Raw genomic sequence first — 27,800 nt, 5'->3', positions numbered from 1 at the left:
CTGTTTCTTAGATTTTGCAGCTATGGGAAAAAGGAACTTATCAGCAACAGTATGGTAGAAAAAAAAACTGTCTCCTGGTTCGTTCTGGTCATGATTCAACATTTAAGAGTAGGAGGTGGCAGACAGTAAGAAAAGGAAGACTGATGGAAAAGGAGGAGTAAATGTCTCCTGGTATAGCAGGCTAGTTTAGTTGCAACAGATTTGCAGAAGATAGTTTCAAACCACCGTAATAACCCAGGATGTTCATAATGACATTTTTTGTGTTGATTATGAACATAATCTATATCGGAATTTAGAGTTCACTGAAAGTACTGGTGTAAGACGTCAGTCTACTATAAGTAGTGCATTTATTGACATTTTGTCAGTATTCCTGGAATACATTGAGGAACTATGCAAGGCTACAACCACAGGCCATCCTCATGATACAGCACCATAAGTTACAGCGCTATTTTCATTTTATTGTAAAGTGAGAAGTAGTAACAAGACTAATGAGAGCTGCTTTACACGCAGCTGCATGCACACTAACATGCAAAACTTGCAAGTAAAGCAAGAACTATTTTAAATTCTTTTCAAATACATGTCTCATGGAAGAACTACTGTAGTTTTTACCAGGATTTCACCTCTGAGGGATGGGGAAAATTGTATACAAGTGTGTTCAAAAATACACAAGGCATCAGTAGTGCTGTCTTTACAGCATGTGATCAGTCTTGCCTTTGTGCAGATCAAACTGCCCTTCAACATAAATCATATAACTCAAACAATCTTTTGTTCAGTAACACTACAATACTTTGTAGAATAGGATCAACAAAAGATTATGTGAACGAGCTACAGGGACTTTGGAAGCTCAACAGGGGTACTTTGAGTTGTATGACCTGGATAACAGAGGAAGTCCTGGAATCATTCACACAACTGCTTTTTTCATTACTTCAATCACATCATAAGAATTCTACATCAAAAAACTTAAAAACCTACTTTGAAAATTAGCACACCAACTGTTGGGTTTCTGTTGGTTATTCTTTGAAGCCCAGTACCCAGATGTTTTCCACGAGAGAGAAAAAACACTGATACTGCCTACCCATCTTTCAATGAAACCATATGTCCAGTGGCTTTAAAGTTAATAAGTATTTTCCTTTTTTTTTTTTTCTTAAGAAATTCAAACATGTAAGAAAAAAAAGTGTAACAGACTTCTCCCATTAACAATCTCTCTTGCACATTTCCTGTTTCTTGTGTGCCTTTATGAATCATTGGTTGTTAATGGGACATTGACTATTCCAGTCACAGCAGGAGTGAAGGAAGGGGGCAGCTGGGAGTCCCAGGAGTACTCAGACCCATGGCAGATCCATTATTCATGGTTCACCATGGGCTTGTAGCGAACACTGACACCCGACCTGCCTAAATCAAACAGGGCCAGTGAGTTTAATGCCTCTTGGGAAATGTGAGGCCCAGGTAGAGGTGGGGTGGTGGGGAGTAGGAGGGGGGGGGGCGATTGTTACGATCAGATCAGAAAGGATAAGAGGGAGGGGTTAAGGGGAAATGAGGGAATAGCTCCTGTTCTCCTCTGGCTCTTTCTTGAAAGATGTCACCAGAGTAGCTTCAAAATCAGCCTGTCATAATTTCTTTCTCTCTTTCTTCCTTTTTTTTCTGGCCACTTTAACTTTGATATGATTTTTTTTTTTTTGGGGGGGGGGGGGGGGGGGGGGGGGTATTGTGCTCTATCAAAAAATACAAAAACACTACATTGTGGGAAAGAGATGCTGGGAATGTGTATAAGAATGCAGTCATCGTATGGAATAACAAAGCCGAAGCTTCACCAGTCTTCAGAGTGAATGAGAAATCAGCAAGACCTCACTAGTGTCCTCTGTGTGTCATTGCTATGCAGGAGTGTTAGTAGTAAGGCTCCATTCAGCCTATGAGCCAGAAGGTGACACTGAATTGAAGCCAAGCGCTAAACACCCAACAAGGGACTGATTGCCTTGCCTACACCAGCATTTGAATGACTTAAAAATCACAGAAAGCTTAAGAAAATCTTCACTGCTGCTATGATGATAACAGAACTGATTTTTCTTGCAAAGTTATTCTTTGAACATACTGTATGTCTTATCAAACAAGCTCGTGCACAATAGTAAAAAAAACAACAAAAAAACAAAAACCTAAATCTGCATCGTTTTCATGTGTACCAAAAGGTTTTACTGGCTTTGTCAGTGTTTTGAGTTTATTTGGATGTTTATATGATTAAGCTCATGAGTTTTTCTAGTTTTTTGTTATTAGATTCCCCTTGTGTCTTCCAACCCATGTTAAGTAAGAGTTGTCAAGTTCTGGTTGTCTTGTCTGCGTCTCATTATGTTTCCTATTTTATTTTGAAGAGATCTTGTGTTTTTATATTAGGGATTATGTTTTGAGTCCTTTGTTGTACTGTTTCTTGTTTCCCTAGATTTCAGTTATGGTTATCATAGGTTTAGTTCTTTGGCTTTGTAATATGGCTTCCCTGTGTTCAATGTTGTGTCTACTGTGACCTTTTTTGTACCATGTTTCTGGTCCCTATGTTCTGTCTTCTCAGTTGCTGTTAAGTTTGCATGTTTAGAGTTCAGTCAGTGTGTTTCCTGTTTTACTTTGAAGGTCCACGTCTCATGTGAGTGTTTCTAGTTTTGCTTCCCTTGTCTCGTCCAGCTTGATTACTCCCAGCTGTGCTCGCCTTCTGTGTCTCATTCCCTCGTTATCCCTCTGTGTATTTAAGCCGTGTTTCTCTTTGTCAGTGTCGTAGTCTCCCTCATGGCTGTTTCCTTGCGTGTCAGTTTATCCATGTCCCAGTTTAGTTTTCCATGCCATTCTGCAATAAAGCAGCTTTTTGAGTTTAATTTCGTTGTCGTGAGTTTTGCGTTTGGGTCCTTCTCCTGCCTGTACACAGCCGAAACATGACAGGCTTCTTCAAAATGACAAACAAAAAACCCTTTAAAGTCAACTGTAAAATGTAAGAGTCTTCTTCTTTCAGTTAATTCACATTCTGCGATGTTCCTGAGCTGCAAATAAATAAATAAACAAAAAAGAAAGTAAGAAAAAAAGAAACCTTACCAGCACTTGAGATAAAATTTCCCTTGATAACTTCTGCCCCAATGTAACAGGTCATTACTGCCTTGTTTGTGCTTTTCTGGTTTTTCTTGAGTAATTGTATAAAATCATTGGAAGCGCAAAGTCATGGCACAGCTACATTAATATTCTTTTATTTATTCTGTATGTAGATATGGGAGCTAATGAATCCAGAGACTGCTTTACAGTGTTTGTACATGACACATAACTCATTTCCTACAGACAAAGAGACCCTGAAGTCCTTTGTAATTACCCACAGAGATGTTGAGCTGTCTGGTTGCCGTTTATCTCCCTCACTCGACACATCCCACGGGCAAGTTCCTCTCTGTTCTCAATGAAAACCCCTCTGTAACGTGCTCACGCTTTCTTTGATCCTACAAACATTTTTAATTTCAGTTAAATTTTCAAAATTTACTTATTAGATAATCATCAATTTGTTTTTGCATGAGCTGACATTGCAAGCAAGGACTTGGAAGTGTCTAAGCTCTTTGGCATGCATTTTTTGGAGCATTTTTTGGGAAGATCGCCAGAGGCAGTCAATACTTCATCAAATCTTCAGTGTCACTTTGAGCTTGTCACTGCATTAGCTGTGTGTCTTCTAATGAATATGCAGTGACGCACCTCTATCACGTTGGCACTTTAACATTTTGAGAAAAATACCATTAATATGTGTTAAAATGTTCTGTGAAGGTATGAAGGCACAAGTGCAAAACTCAAGTTTGAGGACAACATATTGTAAGACTGAGCAGTGTATAAATTAAAAGTGAAAGGACTGTAGGGCCTTCTTAAACAGATGCAGGTAATGTTTGATTGGATATGTTTACAAAGCAGATGACAAATTGCTTTAATGAGTAAGAAATTATCTGACATGTAAGGGGTTGGGAATCATTTTAAAAGTCATTTTGCTTTGTTGACAGACCAAATGAGGCATCAAAATTTCAGTGATGGTATCCAACTCCTCAAATCTCTGCTTTGGTCAAAGGTTGTTAGTCCTAAAAAACACAGAAAAATATGCTGTCTTTTTCCCCCTCCTCTCTTCTCCTCTCTGCTCTCTATGCTTTCTATCTTCACTCCCATGCGTCTTTCCATCCATTGCCAAGCCTCAGATTAATGCATTTGACAAACCACTGAGCAAGAAAGGGCATTAATAGCTACTCAAAGCAGAGAGCTATCATGGGAACTCTTGTTGTGAGAAAATTACGCATCTTCAGACCCGCAAGGCGCTATGCGGGGATAACAACACTACTACACACTGTTTACTAAACACTGTCTTGGCCAAGCCTGAAAAGCAGGAAGCAGGGGGAACTTGGGCATCAATTGGCAAGGCACACCAAGGTGAGGTAAAATGCGGGAGGGCGGGGAGTGGGTTATGTTTCCTGGATTAATGCGTATAGCCCTTTGCTACTGAAACATCTGGTCCACAAAGGCCTAATCACCAAATGACATGATGAGCCAGCTTATAGTGGCAGACTGACAATAAAGACGTGGTTTATTCCTTCAAATACACTATGGAATTAAATATGCGCACGCACACTTTGTGTCTGTCATGTGTGTGTGAGCGTATGCACACCCAAGGATGTGTACATGCATGTATATTTACATATGCTGTAAGTTCTTTAAAATATATATTTAATAAAATGCAGAATTCTCGTGTGGCTGATGTGCATACACCTATGAGTGTTTTTGTTGTTTGACATTATTCTCCATAATTGCTCTTGACAAATGACCACAAAAGGCTGCAGCATACTTGTGTCTAAAGACATGGAGTGTTTTTACAACTGTATGACCTTCATCGTGTTTTCCTCTGGTATTTTCAAGTGGCAAACACATTAAAGTCTGAAAAAAAATACATATTTAGTTCCAGCCTATGAACAAAAATAATGATCAAAATGATTTATAAAAGCAGTTTCCAAATGCATGACACATTCAAGGGAATGGTATGAATGCATTTAGCTAATTAGCTTTTAAAATAAGAGATTGGCAAAGCAAAACGCTGACCCCATTTGTAATTTTGAAACATGTTTGTTAGTTTGCCATTTTAAAATGTTATTGTGTTTGTATTTTCTTTTCTTTTTTTTTTTAAGGTATCAAGTAACCTCTCTTTTAATTAAAGTTCTTAGATTTCTTAAAGCTTATATTCTTTTTTCTGCAAGCAAACCTAGGAAACAAAAGCTTTCTCACAAGTACTATTTTATTTATTTGTTTTTTTTACATTCTGCTGTATTCAGTTTAATATCATCTCAAGTTCACTGACATCAAAAGCAGTAGTGAACACGATAGGAAGGTTTGCGTTTACTTTCAGCAAATGAGATTTTGACACTAAAGATGGAACATTTCTGGGTCTAAATATGTGCATTGTCCATTTTCAACATTTGAACCAACTCAAACAACGTTTTTTCCCTTGGAAAATACATTTTTGTACATTTAATGAATTAGTTTTATTCTACACAGTGTAATATCCTAACTATAACAAGAACTGTAATGGATGACTTGCAACGAACTGTGCAAAACTAGACTTTTATTAATACCTCAAATTTTTGTGTCATCAAGTTTTTCTAACCCTTCCACTGACATTTTGTGCCGCTCTCAATGGCTGCTGCAACAGAGACTGCATTCTCATTACATTCTCGCCATAACGCTCAGGTATGTTATTCATTAATATTTACTTGTCCATGACTTCTGTCCTGTGTACCTGCTTACTAAACACCACTGTATTATTCCTGGACATCTCATCAATATTGCCTCTCCTACTGCTATTTGAAATGTAGTACGAATCTCACCTTTGTCAGTATCTGTCGCAGTCATGATTACAGTCGGCTAATGCTGCAGCACAAAAGTGTAAAGGTGGATGAGGAGATGCTTGCAGGACCTGACTGAATGTTTGAGAGCTTCCCTCTCTAAATAATATTGGTCTGGGTATATGAACATGAACACATCTTCTAAAGCGCATTGTGACTATATAGAGCACATTGTCATGCATACTGCGTATATCTAAACGAGTGGCTAATATTGCCTTACTCATTAATGCAGTCACCATAGACTGTTAAACAGCCTATGTTCAAATCACTGGTGTGTGAGAGAAAGTGAGAAGGATTGGATGATGAAAATTTGAGCTTTATTTGGATGGCTTTGGGGTGTTGACAGGGGTTGAGGAAAATAGTTTTTCTTCTTAAAACAAAAAAGAAAGAAAGGAAAAATAAAATCCAACATGAACACACAAACACATAAGGACTCGTACATGCGAACTTCTACAAAAACACACGACTGCAAACTCATATACACACCCAGGCAATGATCTGACAGGTGAGAATGGCTTAAAGCTAGGTTAAAGGGGGAGCACACTACATAAGCAGGTCACCTCTCAGGGGACATAGCAATTTTTCAGTGTTGCACTACACAGACGCCCCAACAACCCACCCCACCCACTACCTCAAAAAACCCCCCCAAAAAACAGCGGATGGGTGATCTTCGCTTCTTGTTAGTCCTTCCATCAGTGCTGTCTTTTTGTCTCTTTATTTTAAAGTGGCTTCTCTATTAGCTCCTACACTTCACTTCAAAATTGCAGTAGCTTTGACATGAAAAAAAAATGGCAGTGTGCAGTGCAAGCTAGTGCATTAGGGACTGGTGGAAGTTTTTAAGCCTTTCCTTTTTAACACAGTGTCATTGCAGACAGTGTAGAGTAAATATGTGACCATAAAGGGTTGTGTAAAATATATATAAGCATAGAGCACTTTTTACAGTCATGTAGTACAACAATATAAAAACAATTACTAATAATCATAGAAAATACATTCAAATTCCGTATATAGCAATACAGTTATTATCAGTAGAAATCTCGACAGAAAGAGTAGTTAGACTAAAAAGTTGTTATATTTTTTTTGAAGGACTCTGTAACTTTGTCTCGCCATCACACTAAACTACTTCCTCCCAACCAGTAAGACATTGTAATTCGAAAATACCTCTTGTCTGCCTCTTGTCTGTTAGGATGCCTGGGTCGTTGACCCAGAGGTTTGAGTTTATTATATTATTTATCATTTCTAGTCTTTGGTTTCTTTGTTAGAGTTCTGTCTTATGGTTTATGTCTCTGTGTTCTCTAGTTGCTCTGGTCGTGTCCAAGTTCATGGGCTGCATCCTCCTGAGGCCGCATTTGTAGACCGATTACGTCACAGCGACGCGCCGAAGGCTGTCCAAATTCGTAGACTACTCCGAATGCAGCCGACAAATGCGTCCTACTTTTCCCCGAATTTGAAGGATGGGTCGGGTGTGTCCTTCGTGGCCTACCATATCCCAGAATTCATAGCGCGGCCCAGCCAAACTCCAGTTTCCGATAATGGCGGCCGCTACTAAGTTTTAAAATTACTCTTACTAATCTTTCTGGGTCACAAAATAAACTTTTAACATATTTTCAAGCGAGAAAGTAGCTGTGTAAACATCAAATATCTACTCGGTTTATCAAGATATCGCATATTTGCAAAAGTGCTTCGACGTTTTCGGAGCATCTGCTACCCACCAGCTCGATAGCAAGCCGGGAGCTCGAGGGTCACTGAAGCCGCCGAGAACGGCACAACTCCCGGCACATCATTTTCAGATCACCGCGGAGTTTCGCTACTCGGGTTAAACGTAATATATAAGTCACTTAGACAACCTAAAAATGTTATTGTTGGGCTTTTTTCAGTGTTTTATTTGTTCGTGAGTAAATCGGTTTGGCTGAGATTAAAGTTATTAGATTAGATTAGATAAAATAAAACTTTATTAATCCACCGGGTGGGTTCCTCCAGGATTTTCACACAGCTGAATAAACGTCAAACAGAAAACTGATTAAACAGAAGTGTGAGACGGCCGAGAATTTACGCCGGTGTCCTGTTATATTTTAGATAGCAAGGAGCAGACGGCCGAGTTTAGTAAACTCCACCGAGATAGCGATGACGCTACGCAGGAGGCTAGACCGTCCAATTTCCCCAGCCGTTTACTTCCGGCCTACCCGACCTTCTGAGGACCTGGCCCACGTAGACCGCGAAGGCTGGGTCCTCAGGAGGATGCAGCCCATGAATTTGGACACGGCCTCTGTCTCCCCTGTCAGCTGTATCCCATTGTCAAGTTCGCATCTCTGTGTTTCCTGTTTTATTTTGAAAGTCCGTGTCTCATGTAAATGCATCAGGTTTTGCTTCCTTTGTCTCGTCAGGCCTGATTTGCCCCAGCTGTGTTTCCCTCCTGTTACCCATTCCCTGATTGCTCCATCTGTGTATTTCAGCCCTGTGTTTCTCTATGTCCGTGTCGCGATCTACCCTTATCTTGCTGTGTGTTCTGGCTGCGTAAGTGTATTTTGTATTCTACGTTTTGTTATCCTTTTGAGTTCAGCATTAAAGCTGTTTAAGTTCACGTTTGTCTCCAGAGTCTGCACTTTGGGTCCTTTTCCTGCCTGCACACAGCCGTTCCACAACATACCTTGTACCTGACAATTTTCAAACAAATACTTTTTCCCCACTCATATATAAATCATTGAAGCACAAAAAGGCACCTAACTCGAGGGATGAGCCAGTGTTGTGTCACAGATGACAGAAAATTTTGAATTTTATCTTTAGGCACTTTGTCAGTGTCAGTGTTTGTTTTTGTGTTGCAAAAATACATAATTTATTCTTGTTTTGTTTGTTGAATCTGTGAAGAATGCCAGAGATGACACCGTTTAACAAGTATAAAATAGGGTTTTTGCACTAACAAGATGATTTTTAAGAGCTTATCATCTTACCATCTTTGGAGATGGTTTAGGATCAACCAGAGACTTGGCATGTCAGAGCAATGTGTGCAATGTCCATTAAAAAATGTGAAAAGTGGTGGAAAAAAGAAGAAGAAACAGACCTAAAAAGGTATATTCAGCAAATGATCAGTACCTGAAAGTCCTGTTCTCAAGAAATGGGGGGGAAAAAAAATCTTGACAAGACCTGACAGATGATTTGAGAGATGCATTTGGCTCTTTAGTTGTTTCAGGTACTATTCGCCAAAATCTCATCAGAAAAAGCCTCAAGGCAAAAGTGTCTGTCACACACGTTACAAAAACTATTCGATTGTGCTTTGGTGGAGAATAGTTTATTCATGGTTTACTAATATACCCTAAGAAGTTGATTTAAAGACTGACTTTCCTCAAAATGTCCCTGAGAATTACTGCAATCCTCTGACTACTGATCCTATATATGTATTATTTTCTTGTTTAATGATAACAGATTTTCTCGCACAATCCTCCAGCAGGAGACCTTGTGATTCAGACTGCTTGCAGCTTGTCTATTGTGTGCACTCTGAGCATGTCGCTGACAGTGATTTGTGTTTGTAGAGGCTGAATGGGCACTGCTCATCGAACATATTCGACGGCCTTGTTTTATAGATTCTCCAGTTTTGACTGTGTGCACTAATGGCTACCACTCTGTTAGAATATGTTCGAACAGCCAGGAAAGTCTGAAAGACCTCTTAAAATACATCTATCATCTTCTTCATAATGTGGCGCCCACAGGAGACGCAGCCATCCCTGGAGTTTTTCTTCTGAACAATGGTTCCATTTGGACGGGTCGATGAATGGTCATTCAGAGCAGTGTTTTTTTTCTTTTCTTTTCTTTGAAAGGCTGGAGAATTTTAGGTTGAGGTTTAAAAGAAGGACTCCCAGGTCTGTCCACTTCACATTGGAAAGATAAAAGCCTCATGACTCAGGTGAGATGTGTTTTAATATCATGGAGCTTTTCTTAGAGACTTGACACTTTCATGTTGAAGTACTGTCTGACAAGCCAAGTAACTCTCTGATGTTGTCAGGGTGTGATTGGTCAGACCTTTGCTCGGTATGCTCTGTATTCTCACAAAAATCTTTTCCAGCTTCTATTTCTGTCAGTATTAACAAGGTAAAAGAATAATTACAAAATGTAAGCAGTGATATTTAAAGCATTTTCATTTTAAAGCAAGCAGTGTTCTCCAAAATTAGATATGTTCACCAATTTCTCCATTCCCAATGCATGACATGTGCAAGACTCTTGCTTATCTCACTTACACACAAGCCATCCTTTGGAGGCATTTTGTGATGCACCAGGTTATGGTGCGCATTCTCTCTCAGGACTGTCATTCTCGACACATAATTCTGCAATGCAAACAGTTAGCGGTGTGATAGGGCATGTTTTAACCCAAGCTTAATTTGCACATAGGCACAGATAAATAAGATAAACATCCATTTTATCAACAGTTTATCCAATTTGGGGTGACAGAGAGACAGAAACCCATCAGTGCTCACCTACAGCTAATTTGAAATAACCTGTCTTTGGATTTTGGGAGTAAGCCAGAATAGCTGGAGAGATATGAACATGGAGGCACAGGGAGAACGTGCAAACTCCACACAGGAGAATTTAAACCCAGAACCTTTCACTGTGAGGCAACGGTTCTAATAACTGCACCACAATTTATTTTATTTATTTTTTTTTTTAGTTCAATATCCATTTATGGAGAGATGTGTATGTGGAGTGAACACTGTGTGCCTTTCTGATCATAACAGCTTCATAACCAAATCATTTTCAAATTGGCTGCAGATTGGCTGAAATCCAGAATTCAGCTTAAAGTCCTTCTGCTCCTTCTGGGCACTCGTACTCATTTTACTCCTCGTGTTTGTATGCCGTCACTTCTTTGTGGTCTCGCTATGCTCTTAACCTCCAACTGATCATTGCAAATTGCTGCCCCACCCCGAGGTCAATTGTGTTAGAAGTTTCTTTCCATTAGAAAAAGGTTCTTACTCCCCATCATTGCCAAGTTCAAGCTTACAGCAGTTAACAACATCATAGGTATTAGATGCAATCTTTCATGTCACACCACAAGCAGATTTGACTGGTGACATTATGTTCTTTCACCAGTGTTTTTGTGGTCAGTCTGTTTAAACTTCAGATCACATTACAATATCTTCAGAGTGACATAAAAATAAAAACTAAATTACTTTGTCCACGGAAAAGAGCTGGGGTATGAGGCTCCTGGCATGCTTTTCCACATGGAAAAGCACACTAAGTGACAATAACTCAAAACTACATGGAACGAAAGTTTAGAAAATGTGCAATGTAACTGTTTCCATTTAGCAAAAACATTTGAATTTGGGTTATTTTTTTTGTTGTGACTGTACTACTGTATTCACTGGGGGCAACATATTCTCTCAGGTAGATTTAGAGACAGGAGCTGGAGCTAATGGTGCAGGCTAACAAGTGACACTCTCTCATTAAGTGGGAAGATTTGTCTGAGTGGCCAGTCAGGACATTACACAAGGTCAGAGCTTCTGTCTGCCATGGGAAAATAAGTGAAATAGAAAAGAGGCCAAGCAGACAGGCTTAGAGACAAGATGCTTGCTGTGCTGTCTGAAAGCTCCTGTCCTCTCAGGCTGGCAGGGCTTGATGTGAGCAGAGTTTGAAGTTTGGTGTTTGGTCACTGCTGCTTTTGAACGTGGTGCTATTTCATGCCTGTATGATGTGTGTGTGTGTGTGTGTGTGTGTGTGTGTGTCTGCCTTGTGTTGGACCGTGTATCTATATAAACTAACTTTACTGATCACTGGGTGAAGTAGAGACTCTTTCACAGGTCTATGAGAGTTGCTACCAGAATGGGAAATCAATAATATAGATAGGATACGCATTAGGAGATCCAAGCGGTTTTAACAGCCCCATTGTCATTCCACCACTTTTGGAAAGTGCAGAGAAGCGGGCTATTCTTTCGAAAAATCTTTTTCAGTTTTCGTAAGACTGAGGAAGATGGACAGCTACACAAACAGAGACAAAGACAGAAGGAGAGAGGCAAAGACAGGAAGCCTTTAGACAATCACACTGAAAGCGCATTTTTGACACGTCTTCTGTTCGACAGCCATTCACAGAAGCTTTCAGGATGTAATTTTTTTTCCAGACCATCAGCCACTGAAGTGATCCATGGTTGTTTTCTCATCAGGGCTAAACACTCTGTATGACTTGCCCTTCACCAAGGAGGCTCGCCTTCATGAGCATGTTTGCTAATAATATATTCTGAAAAAACTAAACTTTTCTTCTGTATTAAAGAGCTTGCAATGTATGCCCATTTGAGCTAAGACAAACATACACTCTAAGATTTAAAGTGTCTAACTAAAAATTTGTTACACATATATAAGAAGTAGAGTATCAAACACCTATAAAATATTAGTCATATTTTTTCAAGTGTAACATCTAAGGGATGTTGATATTAGGGAACGACCATCAAAGTTATGATTACTACAATTCTGGTTTAATCAGTTCAGCTTTAATAGAGCTTTAATGTGTATTGTTCTAATGTATAATCTGCACAAGTTTCAGTGAACAACCTTATTTGTTTTGCGCTGCTCTAGTGATATCACAGCTAGAAACTGTGCCTCTATATCTAAAGCATCATCTGGGTCTATCTGTATTGGAGCTGTACACTGGTGTGAATTAGAGATAAGGTGTTTAGAGCAAATGTGACTGTGGGAGACACTAACGCAAACAGGCCTAAAAAGTTAAAACAACACATTAAGAAATTTAAAAAGGGGCGGGGGGGTTGTGTTTGTCTCAAAATTAAATTTAGCGTTATCTCTTGTTTATTTATTTCTTTGCAATTTATAATACTGGAAAAAAAATCTTAAGTCAACACACGTCTCTTTATATTTTGCAAGGAAACTGGGAAAGGTTCAATTATGTATTGTAAAACAAACGGAAAGGTTGTTTATAAGTCATTTGTAAGGCAAAAACACTTTCTAACTCTAATGTGCTTGAAAGTCAATATTTGGAATAACGACCTCTATTCTTGAACACAGCCTGAGCTCTCTTAGACAAGCTCTCTTGTAAAAAGTAGTCATCAAGAAGTGTTCTCCAGGCTTTTTGATCCCAACAACAAGTTCTTCTTTGGATGTTGGCTGTCTTTTGTTCTAGTCTCTGTCAAGATCATCCTACACTGCATCATTAATGTGGAGATCTAGGCTCTGGGGAGGCCAATCCATGACTAATAGTGTTCCACTACGTTTCTATCCAGGTATACTTTTACTGCATGAAGCCATTGCCAAATGGTGCTGGATGGTGGAGCAAAATCTGCTGGTACTTTTCTGCATTCATAGCTCCTCAACACTGCAGGAATTCATTGTTGGACCTCTCTGGTGACTTGCTCCATAGTTTCTGACAAGAGTTTGTATTAAATATCTTGAATTTGGATTCATCCCCCCATAAGATCTTTTGTCTCTGATTTTTAGTCTCGTTCTTTTAGATTTTGGCGTTCCTTTTCTGCCTATTCTCTTTTTTAAAACAGCGAATAGTGAAGGTCCAGATGTAGATGACTTTTACTCAGTGCTGTAGCTCTATGATGAATAAAATTGCATACCATGCAAGTATCTCATGGTTAGCTACATTTTTACATTTTATTTTAAAGCCCTGCACCAAAAAGAATAGATGACATCAAGAAGTGCTGTTAAGATTTGGCTGTTACACTGACAGTAATTTCCCCAAATACCATTGGACTCATAAAAGCATCACTTTGAACTGTCTTTTAGGCTCATATCTGTCTAAAAGCTTCACATACTGTAGATCACAGTGGTTTTTAGTGACAATGCTGAAGACCAAACCCTTCTCTTTTGGAGAGATTAATCTAAATGTTAATCTGAGTCTTAATGCCGCTGCTCATTTCCATGTTGCAGCTCTGCTTTGTATGTATGCGGTGCTGTGCTTCGTATTACTTATTGTTTAACTTAGACAATTCTATTCACCAATGCCAATTTCTCATCTTCAAAATGTGTGTAGTTATTATGGTTGAAAGTGTAGTTAAGGAGCCTTGGAAAAAGTGGAATCTTTGTCAATATTTATTCTTAAAAAAATGCACAGTAAGTGTTTTAAAGGTCAGCTTTCCCAATAATAGCTCATCACATCTACTTAGTTTCTTGTACACGTTGTTGTTCATTGAATGTGAGATTCTGTTTGAATGAGAAGAGCTGTTATTATGAAGCTTTGGCTGGAAATGTAGGCCGTTCATTGAGGCAAAATTAGATAAAATTCCCTAACATAACAAAGGAAGGAGGGTGATGATTAAAGACGTATGTAAATCATAAAAAAGCTAAATTAATGTCCTGAGTGAGGCACCCAGTTATACGTTGATATTCTAATTAATTCTCTAGTCACAACTTGCACTGATTTAACAAATGCAGTTATTTTGGTAAATGGTTGTTGCTGTTGTTGAATTACAACAACAGCAGGTCTTGTAACTAGTTCCCAAGAGAAAATAGATAGTGCTTTCTACAAATGGACATCCAATAGCAATTATAGAGTTCAATATACTATAGTATAATTGCCTAATATAGGAATAGAAATAGACACATGACACAGTAAGATTATTTGTGTCCATTTTGAGAGTTAAATTTTTCATGACACTTACCTGCAGACAACTGTCTATCCAGAAAAAAAAGGGTGACACAAAGGCGTAAAATGAAATAATAATATTAATTAAAAAGTACAAAGGTCACACATTTCATATCCTGTGCATATATCAACTAAATATTATAAAAAAAGGATTAACTCTTATTAAGCTTTAAATTAAGTTGTTAAAATTCAAGTTATATAGTGGAGCCTCCGGTACCTGATAGGGTCTCTCCTCTTGGCTGCCATTTTCAGAGTCATCTTCAACATGACACATTTTAACGAGATCTTCTTTACCAAAAACATGGGGATACTTGTAAGATTGTGTAACCAGTATGTAACAAAATATATAAACAATGGGCAAATCAGAAGACTTCAGGAACGACAGGAGCCCAGAGGATGGGTAACCACAATGAAAACACAACTGCAAATGATGAAGCAATGGTTCAACTGTATTTGAAATTTGTGCACTGTATTGCATTTACAATAATAACCAAAATTGTGTGTGCGCGCACAGATACCCAAAATAAAAAAAAGAAAGTGTCAATAGGATCCAGATCAGGCCTGTTTGGTGATCTGGTGAGTTATTGGTGTGAGTTCAGTCCACGATCGATGTATGGTTTGCACTGTTTTGTCCTACAACAGTTCAGGCAGCCAGACTTCAAGATTCAATTCCAAATGGGCTGTGGCTCGCCATCCATTGCAATGGAAAATTATTCCTCTTCTGTGGATTTCCACAAAGTCTGTAATCCAAAGTTCTCCGGGAGTCTCGGCTTCTTTCTCCAACTCAAAAAACCTGACCGGTGCAAAGCACTTCGTACTCATAAAACTAGCTTCGGCTATCCAAATCTGGCGGCTAATCAAGCAGACACCAACAGCTTTGCTGTTTCAACAGCTACCACGTTTTCCCCACAGGTACAGCTATGGCGCGTGTGGTCTAAGCAGCCTTAGCAGCGCAACCCAACATGAAAACACAAGGCGGGACAAACAATCCCATTGGATGGACTGCATTTGTATCCAGGTCAAAAAATAACCTTTGAGAAACAAAAATAATTAAATAACACAAATGCAATTCCATACAAAATAATTTGGATTTTTTCTTTAGAGTCTCTCTCCAATCATAAGTGTTTTTAACTGAACAGAATAAAACACTTTTAATAATAATTACAATAAACAGTCTCTAATTGCATCTGTTTGCCACTGGGCTACAATTGCACACACATGTTTGAGGTGTGTCTTTTTTGGGGGAAAAAAGAGAGGCATGAGTGGGGTCAAATTCAAAAAAGAAAGCAGTGAAACTAATTAAATTAACTCTTTTTAATTACCTGATATTATTTTGACCAAACAACAAAATTAATTGTGTTTCTTCTATGGAGATAATTCATGATTGGATTAATCTGATTAAACATCTGCAGAGGAAGGTTTGAGTAGGTTTGAGAGAAAAGGCAGTTTCTGGGACATGATGTTGGCGGGCACAGGAAGGACTCCTGTTGTTTTCTTAAGAAACAATGCACCTGCTTTTCCCAGGCTAGTCTGTTTTTGGCCAGCACATTATGCTTGAACAGAGGACATCCACCCCAACAAATTGACATTTGGTAGTATTGACAACACGTTGTGTATGATTCACCTGACTGGTGAGTCTGCATTGTAGGACCTGAATAATCCCAAAACACATGCAAACACATCGATCTATGGATTCATCCATCCATCGATCCAACTATCCATCAATCCAAGCACGCTTGAGTACTCAGAGAGACACAACACAGACATGGGAGGAACATGAAAACTCCACATTTTCTTGTTGTAAGGTGACAGTGCAACCACAGTGTTTTTGTTTATCCACTAGTGAAAAATTGTAGCACATCAGTACATCTACACTTTGACCAAAATCTGTGACTGAGATATTTTAGCTGAGGATAGAAGTGTAATTTTCTAAACAACACAAGTAAATAGGTGCTCCATGTAAGAAGTGATTTGACTCAAGTGAGTTCAAATACCTCGGAGTCTTGTTCTCAAGTGGGGGAAAAAATGGAGAGGAAGATTGACAGGTGGATTGGGACACTGTAGTAGTAGCGTTGTTGTGAAGCGAAATCTGAGCAAAGCTAACAAAGCTAACAGCGTTCTTGTCAATTTATGCTCCTAGCTTTACACATGGCCGTGAGCTGTGGGTATGGAGTGAGAGAAAAATGCGTATCCTTCGAAGGATACACAGTTTCTCAGTTTTACCCCTGGAGATAGGGTGACCTAAGGGCACTCAATAGAAAAGAGACACAGGGAGATAGCTTATGCGGAGACAAACTCAAGAGATACATCTCTGGATAGGATTGGAAACAACAGTGTATCACCCAGAAAGAAGTAGAGGTGTTGGAGGGGGAGTAGGTAATCTAGGCAGCTCTACTTGGGATGTTGTCCCTGTGATCCAGAGGAGGATAAGAAGTAGTTAGTTGCATACATTTGCCAGTATTACAATTCGTTTGATCTGGTCACCCTGAAGTACGGAAAGACTGAAAAATCAAGGTGAATGGATTTGGGAACATGGCTGCAGCTCTGTTGGTCTCAGTGGGATTCTTGGATTTGCAGCGGTACAGTAAAAGCTAAGGTTACTGAGATTGTAATGCCACATTTAAATGTCTCTTTTTTAAAATATATTTTACACCGTTAGTGATTATGATCTTTGTTTCAATTTTTAAAAAATATATCAAAACATATCTTATGTTTACTGTAGGTGCACCTCTGTTTTGAGACATACTTCATCTATGACTCTTAAATATCGGCCCCCAAACATTTTCAGTCTTTAGCCTCACTGTATTAGACCAATTTAACAGTGCTTTACTTCAGTCTGGCTCCACACACAGATAAGAATATCCCAGAGCAGCTGAAAGAAGCCTCTCCTTTCCTTCATCATGTTATCTTTAAGGCATATTCTCTCATTTCCACCGGATACTGTCATGTTTCTGGGTCCATGTTTTACTTCTCTGCTCGGCACAGGGAATCCTTAACTGAGAAAGTCAAAGGGAAATTGGCCCTTCTCATCCTGTCTTTTTGAGTCACTTTAGAGCTCTCATATTCTTTTATTCCTCAGTTGTAAATAATGCCTTTTCATTGCACGCATGCCTTAGCTCAGTACTGTTTTGAAAGTATTTTATGAATATCAGAATTTGTTTGAAGTTGACGTTATTTCAAACTTATATCTCCTGGCCTTCTAGTTCAACCCCTCCCCTTTCCTCATTCTCTTTGATATGCAGGCAGTGTACACAGAGCTGATTGAATTTGTATTCATCTTTTTTCTAATTTCAGAAAATGCTTTACTATTACTATATTTTTGGTAGTTCCAAAGAAATACTGTCTTTTAGTGAAGACTGCTAAATGGGGGGGAGAAGAAGAAGTAAAGGTGTCTGATTAATTTGGAGATTTAGTTTGCGTTCTAACTGCACTTCCAAGTGTTATACACATGAGAGGGAATGTTCTGACATATGCTTCTGAGATTTTAAAACTGACAGTGTAGATTAATTTAGTAATATGCCCTAAAAAACTGCATTTTCCTAGTCACAGTAAACTACACACTAGAGTATAGCAAACGTCTCTTACACCCCCTAATAGAAGCACACTTTGCAGTGTGAATCTCAGGTTTGACATGCTGTCTGTGATTATCATTGTCTTGGCCTAACATCTCTGTCACTATAACTTTTTCAGTCACTGCCTAAAGTTTGATTCTCCTTGAAAATGTAGGTAGAGTGCAAAACACAGGTCGCAACTGTTAGCTATTTAGAAAGCTTTCGAGGTTCCAACACTGCTCACCGGGAAACAGACAGATGCACGTGATTCATTGTCCCACATCTACACACACAGACAGATACACAAACAAACACACACCCGCACACACACACTCTGACTCATAACTTGCTGTGTTTTTAGCCATAGGGAAGTCCTTTATCCACATAACTAGATTAACTCACAGTGAGCACTGATCAGCTTAATTTGGATTCAGCCTACTTAGCCTTCCCTGGTCTGCCTGTCAGTCTGCCTTCATGTTCATCTATCATTCTGTGTGTTTGAATGACAAAGTATTTGTCTACATGTCTCTCTGTCACTTTATTTACACGCCTCTCTCTGTCTAGTCTTTAACAAGGATTATATTTGCAGCAGTTTTTAGCTTTTTTAACTCCGTTCTCACTTACAAACTTATTTCAGCCTTATTTCTAGTTTTTTTCTTATTCTTTCCATTTATTTTTTTATTTTTTGCTTTTAATGAATAACACTCTGACAAGGATTGATGAATATAGTGTAGCTTTTACTTTCCCCCCAAAATGAATGCAATTTGCTCTAGAGTCTTGTTTTTTTTCCCTTTTTAAACCAAATGTAATGAACTCATTCTGCCTCTGTCTTGGCAGGATGTCAATGCAATATATTGACCACATTAGTCTCTCAGTGTTTTTGGATTGCAGAATCTCTAGGATGTCCCCAGGGACTCATTGACAGCAAACATACAGATATATGTTTAAAAAAAAAAAAAAAAAGAGAGAATTTGATCACCATTAAGTCAACCATTACACAAAAATGTGATACGTCTCTCATTACATTGGTTTACAAGTCACAGTAAATGTTATATTTGTACACAGATAATTTGTGCTGTCCAATCAGTCACTCTGTTAGGTAGAGGAAGAGAACTCACAGAGTGAACATGGATATTACATATCACCAGAGAAAAAAACAACAGGACCAAAGACCAAAGAGTTCATAATATGGCAGAATTGTAGATTATAAAAATCTATTCAAATGCCATGTAGCCCCACAAAAATACTTTTTGACTAATAGTTAAACTGTTATTTTTTTTGTTATTTTCAGGACTGTTATCTTGACCTCACTTCCACAACCTCGAGTTTCCTCAGTGCTTAAGTTGGCTGTCAGGTAGTGCTAGTTTTTGGAGTTTTGGTCCTGAAAAAATAACTTCTGACAACATTCAGAAAATATTGTCATCTATTATTTATTCTATGTGGTTGCAACCCCCACTCCAGAGAAGTTTGTTTTGTAATCTTTTTTTTTCTTTAGTTTTTCAGATTCACCTTACCGCATAATTAACCTAAGGCCACAATCACTCAGGTCACTCAGGTCTAGAGACTGGTTGGCAACCCCCTAGGACCCCACAGGTTGTTTTTACTTTGAGTGTAAACAGTCTCTTTTTCATAGTTTCAGTAGTACTCTGTAGTTAGTGAGTGCTTGTGGACAAAGCAGCATCTTCCATGCAAATTGCAACTGTGGAAATTTGTTAGCAACCAGAACATTCACAAAGAGGTTTTCAGTGCAGTTCTCTATACCTCTTTGTGACCAATTACACCTGACCAGGGGGTAGCCAACTGGTCTCTAGAAATGTGTGACTGGGGCTTGTTCTTATGACAGAGGTTACACTGCATTTTTTCATGTTCATTAACTTTAGTTTCACTGCATATTCTCCCCCTTGTCATCCTCACTTTCTGCAGTGTCTCTGTGTCTTCTCAGATTGAGATGCTACTTTATGGCAATAATAATAAGCCTTGTTTGTTACTGAGGTCTGAAGCAGAAAGAAAACAACGTGGGGGCAAAGGCTCGAGAAAGTGATGGACACAAAATGGGAGAGGATGACGATAAGTAGACATGAAAAGTAGAATACTATGAAAGGCCAAAGGGAAGGTGGGGACAAGGAGTGTTACAGAAAGAATGAGATGCTGAGGAAAAGAAGAGGGAGACAAATAATAAGGGAGGGAAGGAAAGTGAGGATAAGTGAGGAATGGAGGAGAAGGTGGGGGCAGCAAAGAGGGAGCTGAGGAGGCGCTGGGCCTGGGGGATTGCTGTGCGTTTATCCTCCTCTGCAGCAGGCTTCTGAAGCACTACCTCAAGAAAAGACTTTAAAGCAGGGTGGCTACAGCTCTGTGCTGATCTGTTAATACCCACAGATACATGAGGCTTCGCCATAGTACTCTGGGGATGGGGTGGAGCGGGACAGTGTGTAGAAGTGTGCATGGGAGTTTGTGTGTGTGGTTTTTTTGTTACGTGTTCAAGGATCATATCATATCTCTGCAGACGATTTTCCATCCCCACCGTTAGCTTGCTCCAACTCACCCTGAGACATGAAGTTACCAGAGCGATTAAAAGATTAGATTGGGCTATCGTGTGGCTGTGTGTCACCTAAAGCTGGTGCTGCAAGGGTGGAGCTGGGAGGTGGGAGGTGTATGACTATTCTGTTTTAAGATCCTGTATAAATAGACTCCTGCCTCCCGGGAATCAGTGTAAAACACCCCCAGAGCCACAGCATGCAGCAGAAAATATACACACTGGTAGGTAAAAAAGCAGTATAGGATTTGGTATAGCTGCTTCTCAGAGGACAGCGTTCTGTGCTCTCGGGGAGTCCATGCGACTATACAAAAGAGGGCATGGTGTGATGATTAGAAGATGTAACGATCATTTTATTTTGGGGTTTTCCTCCTATTTCCTTTCTCATAATGTGAAAAATGGTTTAGATTCTTTTTCAGCACTCAATGAAACAGTGAAATGGTTAAAAAGTAAAACGTCTCATCACCATTCTAAACAACTAATTAAGATGCATACCCATGTTCACTGACTTATGTATTTTTTTTAAGTCAGGGGACTATAACGATGATATCTAAAATGATAAAAGTCCCTTCACAGAGGCAATTAGAGACGGAAAAAGGAGTGGATGGACAGAATGATAATAACAAACAAATAAAAAACAATGTAACAATCTCAAGCCCAGTGAGGATTCCGCATCATGCGGCTTTTGATCACGATAAGCTTCAGGATCTCAGCAAGGCCCAGTGCAACTGTTTAGCTGCAGTCTCCAAAAGATTCCTTTTGTTTTCTATACTTTGTTTGTGGTGAATAGATAAACGATCATGGTAGAAAATCAATGTCATGCCATTCACTTTTGCTTCAACTTTTTTTTTCCTTGAGTTCACATTCACTTGATCACAGCATTACTTTGTTTAGAGTCAAATTTCTGTAGGTATTTGTTAAACTGCTTTCTTTCTATCCGCGAGGGCCTTTTATCCACTTGATCAAAATACCCCTATTCTTAGCAGTCTATTAGAATGATATGGTTAACCAAGCATGTGATATATCCTACAATAGTCTTTAACGACGGTGTAAACACAAGTGGTACCGGGTCGCTGCTCTGTGGTACATGCACACAGAGCCTTTGCAGCTTGTGTGTAAATGTGTCCCCTTATGCATGAAATATCACAGTCCTTACAAAACATCTAATCTAATCAGATAGCCTTTTAATCTAATGGTTTAAAATACTAAGGCGGTATTGTTGATTCAGCATGTAGTAGCCTCAAAAATAATTGAACATTATTCAAGGTTAGCATTCTTCTCCAGGCTGATTTTGGATACAACTGATTCCCCTTTTCATATTGTGTCAGCCTTATCTGGCTACTCTGCCATTTGCAGTGATTAAAAGAGATTTAGGTTCCATTGTGAATTAAAAAAGGATACTGACAGAGTATACTATTTAAGCTGTGGCACAAAAAGGCTCTCTTCAACTTCAAGAGCTGGATAAAAATGTCTCACACACGATTAATATCTGGGAACATTCCCTCACCAAAGATTATTTCATAAATATCCTGCATAGTTTTTTGGAGCCCTTTACAGTATATAGCCATAAGGCACACCAAAGAATATCTGTCATGCTTCAATCAAACGAACATCTAACCAAGTCCTTGTGATTTCCATTGAAGTGCGACCTGATAAATTGTAAATACTCTTCTACCAAATTAAGAGGCCTAAATCCTGGAGGGTCATGTTGCTGACTGAGTCTGTGGCTTCTAATCTGAACATGCAGTTACAGGGCAACTGGGTATCAGGACAAAGTTTGTAGACTCCAGTTGCAAAGTAATTAATAGTTAAATACCTGTGTCACAGTCTCAAGGGTCCACTGCATCTTACCCTCAAGGTAAGAGTGGCAGACTCAGTCGTTGTGTAGGACAGGACTGTGCAATGGCTGCATCGGGGTGGGAGGATGTGGGGGTATGAGGGTATGCATGTGTGTGTGTAGGGATGGGCTTGGGGGGGCATTGCAGATCTAAAGCAGGTAATTAAATGAAGTTCGTAGACTTTACTCTTTCACTCTCCTATGTTTCTTCAAGTATCCCTCACTCTCTAACCTTGCACCTGAGATGAAGATGGCAGTTAATGATCTTTTTTAAAACCACTTTAGCGCCCGCTCTATAGCTCAGTCTTTACTCTCCAGACAGACCAAGGGTTTTTTTTTCTCATCTCTTTTTTCTCCTCCTTTTTCATCCTGGGCCCATACACCATTTTTCTCTGTTCCATTAGCAAATTGCCTCCCTCTCTTTCCTCCTCGTTTCCACCATCCCACCTGCCCCTAACACCCCCATTAAAAATCTAACTGGGGGATTAATTTATTTAAACTGGAACAAACAAAGAAATTCACTCTAGGGTATGTTTTATTTTTCAGAAGTCGAAGAGGAGACACGGTGTTCGAGACAGACTAATGTTAGATGGCATAATAAAGACAACCTGAAGGACCTGAGAGCCATCATTCGCTCAAAGTGTCAGCAAGGTCATCTGGCTGAGGGATGGTGAGTCTGTTATTTACATATGCCATGGGCAATGAGGTAATAAGGTCTGCTTAGTTTCTCCATTTTAGTAATTTTAAAAAGCGTTTAGACAACCATTAGCAAACTGACCAGCAATCTGTTTAATTTGCCTACCTATTATCTGCTTTAATGCTTGCATTGACCTGGTAATCTTGCACATATTTTTAAGACAATTAAATGAAGATGCTTACTGTACACCAGTGGCCTATACACCACTCCAAAGTATCAAACTATATCGCCACTGTAGGTAAGCTTAATCTCAACAAAAAAAAAAAATTATTTCATATCATATGTCATATCATATTTATATGTACAACAGTTTCATTGCATTTAGTGTAACAAACATGTGATTATAATAACATTGAGAAAAAAAACCCAACTAAATAAGCAGTTTAAAAAAGATATGACTCAGCTCAGATGCCTCACATGCTGCTCCTTGCCTTAATATGTCTAGTCCTTAGTCAGGGTTTTGAATATCAGGGTTAATAACTCACTGAAGGATCCAATCCTCAAGATTACGTGTGTTTGATTTTGTTTACACCATCTGCCATCAGATGCAATTGAATGTACTGCATGGTATAATCTGATACATCCGGGGGTGATGTTTTGCGGCTGTTGTGTGCGTGTGTGTGCCTGTGTGTGTTTGTCGGCGTCTGTGCATTAGTGTGTGCAGTGTTACACAGCCCATAGCTATCCCTTAGGAATTGAAAATAGCCTGCAGATGTCCTGCAGGAATTTATCCCAGTCTTATTGTGAACCATGTTCTCCAAGTTAAAATTGACTTGTTATGGTGATATCACATGCATTTTACTGAGGCACTAAAAAATACTATGCATACGCAATAAAGTGCTTTGAGTCTGTGATCTTTTTCCTGTAAAAACATGAATCTCTCCTTTTTTAATTATTTTTTTTCTGTTTCCAGCTACAGTGTAACAGTGCTACTGTAACATGAAAAGTTGTTCTGGCTTTCAGAAGACATTGCCATGTCTTCCTATTAGTATTATTATATGATACTATATTGTACCTGTGTAAGCATTTACCACAGCAGTTATCACAACAAAAACACTCATATTAATATTCAAATCCAAGTTTGCCATTTAGGTTAGTAAATGAGTTGGTATATAAGGGGTTAACCGATAGGCTCAAAGAATTTTGGTGAGGTTTAAGGGTGATGGGAAATACCGGCAATTAATGTGATTTCTTTTTAAAAGGGATAAGTCATTAGTATCAATTGGCCTTTTGTAACAGGAAATACAGACTGCTTAGTGAAAACTGCTCTTCCAGCAAAGAGTTCTTAATCTTTGTTAGAGACATTTTACTCAATAGGCTCACTGATTTTGTGGCAAGAGTTTGGTAAAAGACAATAATTGTTATAATTCTAATTTAAAATGCCTGAAACGAGGAAATGGGTTCGCTTAGCTGTTAATTAACACATCATATACTGATAACATAATCTTCACACGAAAAAAAAGTGTGCATCATCATCTTGATGATCACCAAGACTTGTGAGAAAATAGATGATCTGACACAAATATTCAAAAATAAGAAAGCAGTAACGGGACAAAAGCGTCTTTAGAGCACAATAATCTGGTTCTTTTATTAAAACGTACAAGCTTATATACACAAGATGTTGTTGTAAAAGTAACTTTGACTTTCAAGGTGTATTCGGGACACATCTAGTCCCTGAGCTCACAGTTTTGGCACAATGTCTGTTAAATGCAAGCACAGATTAAAGATTATACTGTTGACAAAACTGAAAACATAATCTGTAGCTTAATTCAGTTCACTTTTGAATTCTGGGTCAGTTTTGATTGAATTCAGCAGCTGGTTTCTAAATGAGTGGAAACACAAAGCCCTTTTAAATTCCACGTCATTCCAGTTCATCACTCTTTCTAGTCCATAAAAATGGTGTCTAAGTCTTTTATAACACATGTACTTGGATCAATCTATCAGACCAAAATGACAGAAAATACATGACTTCTTACAAAAAAACGTGATATTATTATAACTGGTGACCATAACATTGAGCTACAGGGTTGTAATATTGCCCCGGAGAATAATATGCGTCTACATGAGGACATAGTTCAAAGAAAAATTTTAATGTCTCCAAATCCAGTGGTCCCTGACACTTTCCAAGTCATTTTCTTGTCTGAGCATGTTCATTTCCTGGTCCCTTTACATTAATGAGGCTACCGTGCCCACAGTGGATCTGCTTGTTTTTGACACTTTGGGTTTTGTACAGAGAAAACAAAATATTAAATATTAATTGTTGATTCATTGTTAAAATTCAAATGCTCATGGTTGATCCTTTTCATGATTGGACAGAGGCAGAGAGGCTCCTCTCTCGTTCCAGTGTTAATGCTAATGGAACTTTCCTGGCTCCAGTGGACAAGCATTAGCAGTATCAATCATTTCCACAAGATATTTGGCATGAATCCAGCACTGTGGAAGGAAAATGTGTTTCATGTGTTCATACACAAAATACAACAACAGCAAGTTCTTCAAAGATGTATCACAAGACATACAAAAAGAGGATGTTACATATGAATTATTGTCTTTTTTTTTCTTGACACCCCAGAGCATCTTCAGTTCAAAGAGGTAGACTAGTGATAAATATGTCACTGGTACCAAGCCAGGATAAGGCATTACTAGCTTTAAATCCCTCAGCACTGATGAAAAAAAGACTTACTGCACACACAGAGAAACTGGTACTTTCAGCAACACAAAGACCTTCACACACACATACACAAACTTATACTTTGACAATAAGTTGTCAAAATGAAAGTGACCTTTGTGGTCTAGTTTCACAGGACAGATGGCAGCCATCAGCACAACACAATGTGGTTGTATTGGAGCCCTCCCTCTTTTCCGCGTCTGTTTTCCGCGTATTTTATGTCCATGTTCATTATTGCAAGAAAACAAGGTCAAAACACAAAAGATCTGACTTTTTTTTTATCATTTTAAAGCAGCATTATTCATGCTGCAGTGATTGCGTTTATATGTTGGTCCACATTTCTATTTTAATTAGTCAGCTATTAATGTTTAACAGCAATTCAAATTTACATTTAATCTTAAGAAACAGTTTTGCTTTGCCCCTATTATAATATGGGAAAGGAAAGTGCTCTTTAGAGTGTTCCTCCAGCCCCTGCGGTTTAACAACTAAAGATTTGGATTAACTTCTTAAAATGAAAATATTACTCTTACGTCTGCATATCTAGGTTGGGGTTTTTAGGCATTTCCAAAATTTAAACTCTCTTACTGCACTAAAATTTGTAATATGCAAGATTTAACAATGTGTGAATTTTTATGTTTATGGATGAGTGCATGTCTATATTGGTTTTTCCCATTACAGTATTTATGCATACACTTTGTAGACTATCTGTAACTGTTTGCATATGATAGTGTGCTAGTCTCTCTGAGTTCATTTGCTCTAGCTTGTGTACTCACATACCTCCATATGTCTCATAATCCAGGAGACTGGCACACATCATAGCACTGGGAGCAAGGGAATTTAGAGCTGTTCTGCCACATTCATCCGTCTAAAGAAACAGACAGAGAGAACTTATGTGGCAGTGTTTAGCATATTACACAAAATAAAGAAAGAATTTGACTACGCACTGGGAACGGCTGCCTTACTGAATGAGGAATCAACTGTGGTGAAGATTCAAAGGGCCAATTTTACACTAGCTTATGAGAAAGGGAGTAAATAGAGGGATGCACGGTGCCTAGAGACTGCCAGATGTTACACAAGGGAATTCATCTGCAGCAAGAGTGACCATGGGTGGAATAGTTCTAAATTGGCTCTGAAAAATTGGGTCCTCACATACAAACAGATGAAGGGAATATTTGGGATAGAGTGCTTCATGAAAAATGGTTGTCAGTTTATTTCCTTGCATTTTTCATTTCTGCTGTTCTGTTATCAGCCGTTTTCCTGCCTCTTGTTAGGTTATGTAATAATGCTACAACAACACATGGCTACTTTTTATCCGGTCGTTAAGTGATGACGTGACGAATCCTACTTCCGGGCCTAAAGTAGTCTGCGTTTAATATGGCTTTTGTGTTGTTAACATGTTTAATGTTTTGTATTTTCTTCTATTTAATCTCAAAAAGCTCCTAAAACAGTCAGTGATCACTGTTGACCTCCCTCAGCTTTTATTACCGCTAATCATTTATTTAAGCTCAGTTTTTAAAACCTGGATGTAACTACAGCCCAGCCCATGCAGCAGTATATGAATGACTAACCTCGTATTGTGGATGGATTATCTCAGTTGTTCTCCTGGCTGAAGTTTGGTCCTTTTACAGCATCCTGCCATGCGATTACATTTGTTCCTGACCACCGAGAACACTCACGTTAACTTTTATCGAGTGGAAAAAAAGTTAGCTTGTTTATTTTATGCTAACATTGCTGTGTCGCTAGCAGTCACGTAGCACATCATTATATACCAGCTAGCCAAACTTCAGTAACCCTACAAACGTCACTGCTGTTTAATTTTCTGTCTTCATTTATGTTGGAAGTGATAACAGAGCTGTACATTTTAGTTTGTTTCCAAAACCCCGCAGTCAGGACATGCTATGTTGTATTTAGATTGAAGCTAGCGAGCTAACTTCCTGCTAACTTTTAACTCCGTTAAATGTCATAAATTCCGTTTTCATGGATGCCTGGATGTTAAACTTAATTGTTACACCTGGTAGAGCAGAACGCTGATCATTTTATTAAAGATGAAAGAC

At 38.7% G+C, this 27,800-nt stretch overlaps 1 protein-coding gene across 3 annotated transcripts in view; it reads left to right on the top strand.

Annotated features, from left to right (window-relative positions):
* The window catches only part of cdh22 (cadherin 22), a 184,452-nt gene that overhangs the window by 36,571 nt on the left and 120,081 nt on the right, over positions 1 to 27,800 (top strand). For 2 of the 3 annotated variants that reach the window (XM_087840993.1, XM_006782772.2), the window contains one exon: positions 22,931 to 23,054. The gene's annotated coding sequence lies outside the window, so the exon portion shown is untranslated. Of the gene's footprint in view, positions 1 to 9,694; positions 9,781 to 22,930; positions 23,055 to 27,800 lie in introns of all 3 variants that reach the window. The other variant, XM_006782771.2, reaches the window with a different exon arrangement.

Source organism: Neolamprologus brichardi, chromosome 5, assembly GCF_056152115.1.
Source record: "Neolamprologus brichardi isolate AB-2024 chromosome 5, ASM5615211v1, whole genome shotgun sequence".
Lineage (NCBI taxonomy): Eukaryota > Metazoa > Chordata > Actinopteri > Cichliformes > Cichlidae > Neolamprologus > Neolamprologus brichardi.
This window is presented reverse-complemented; position numbering and strand designations above follow the sequence as displayed.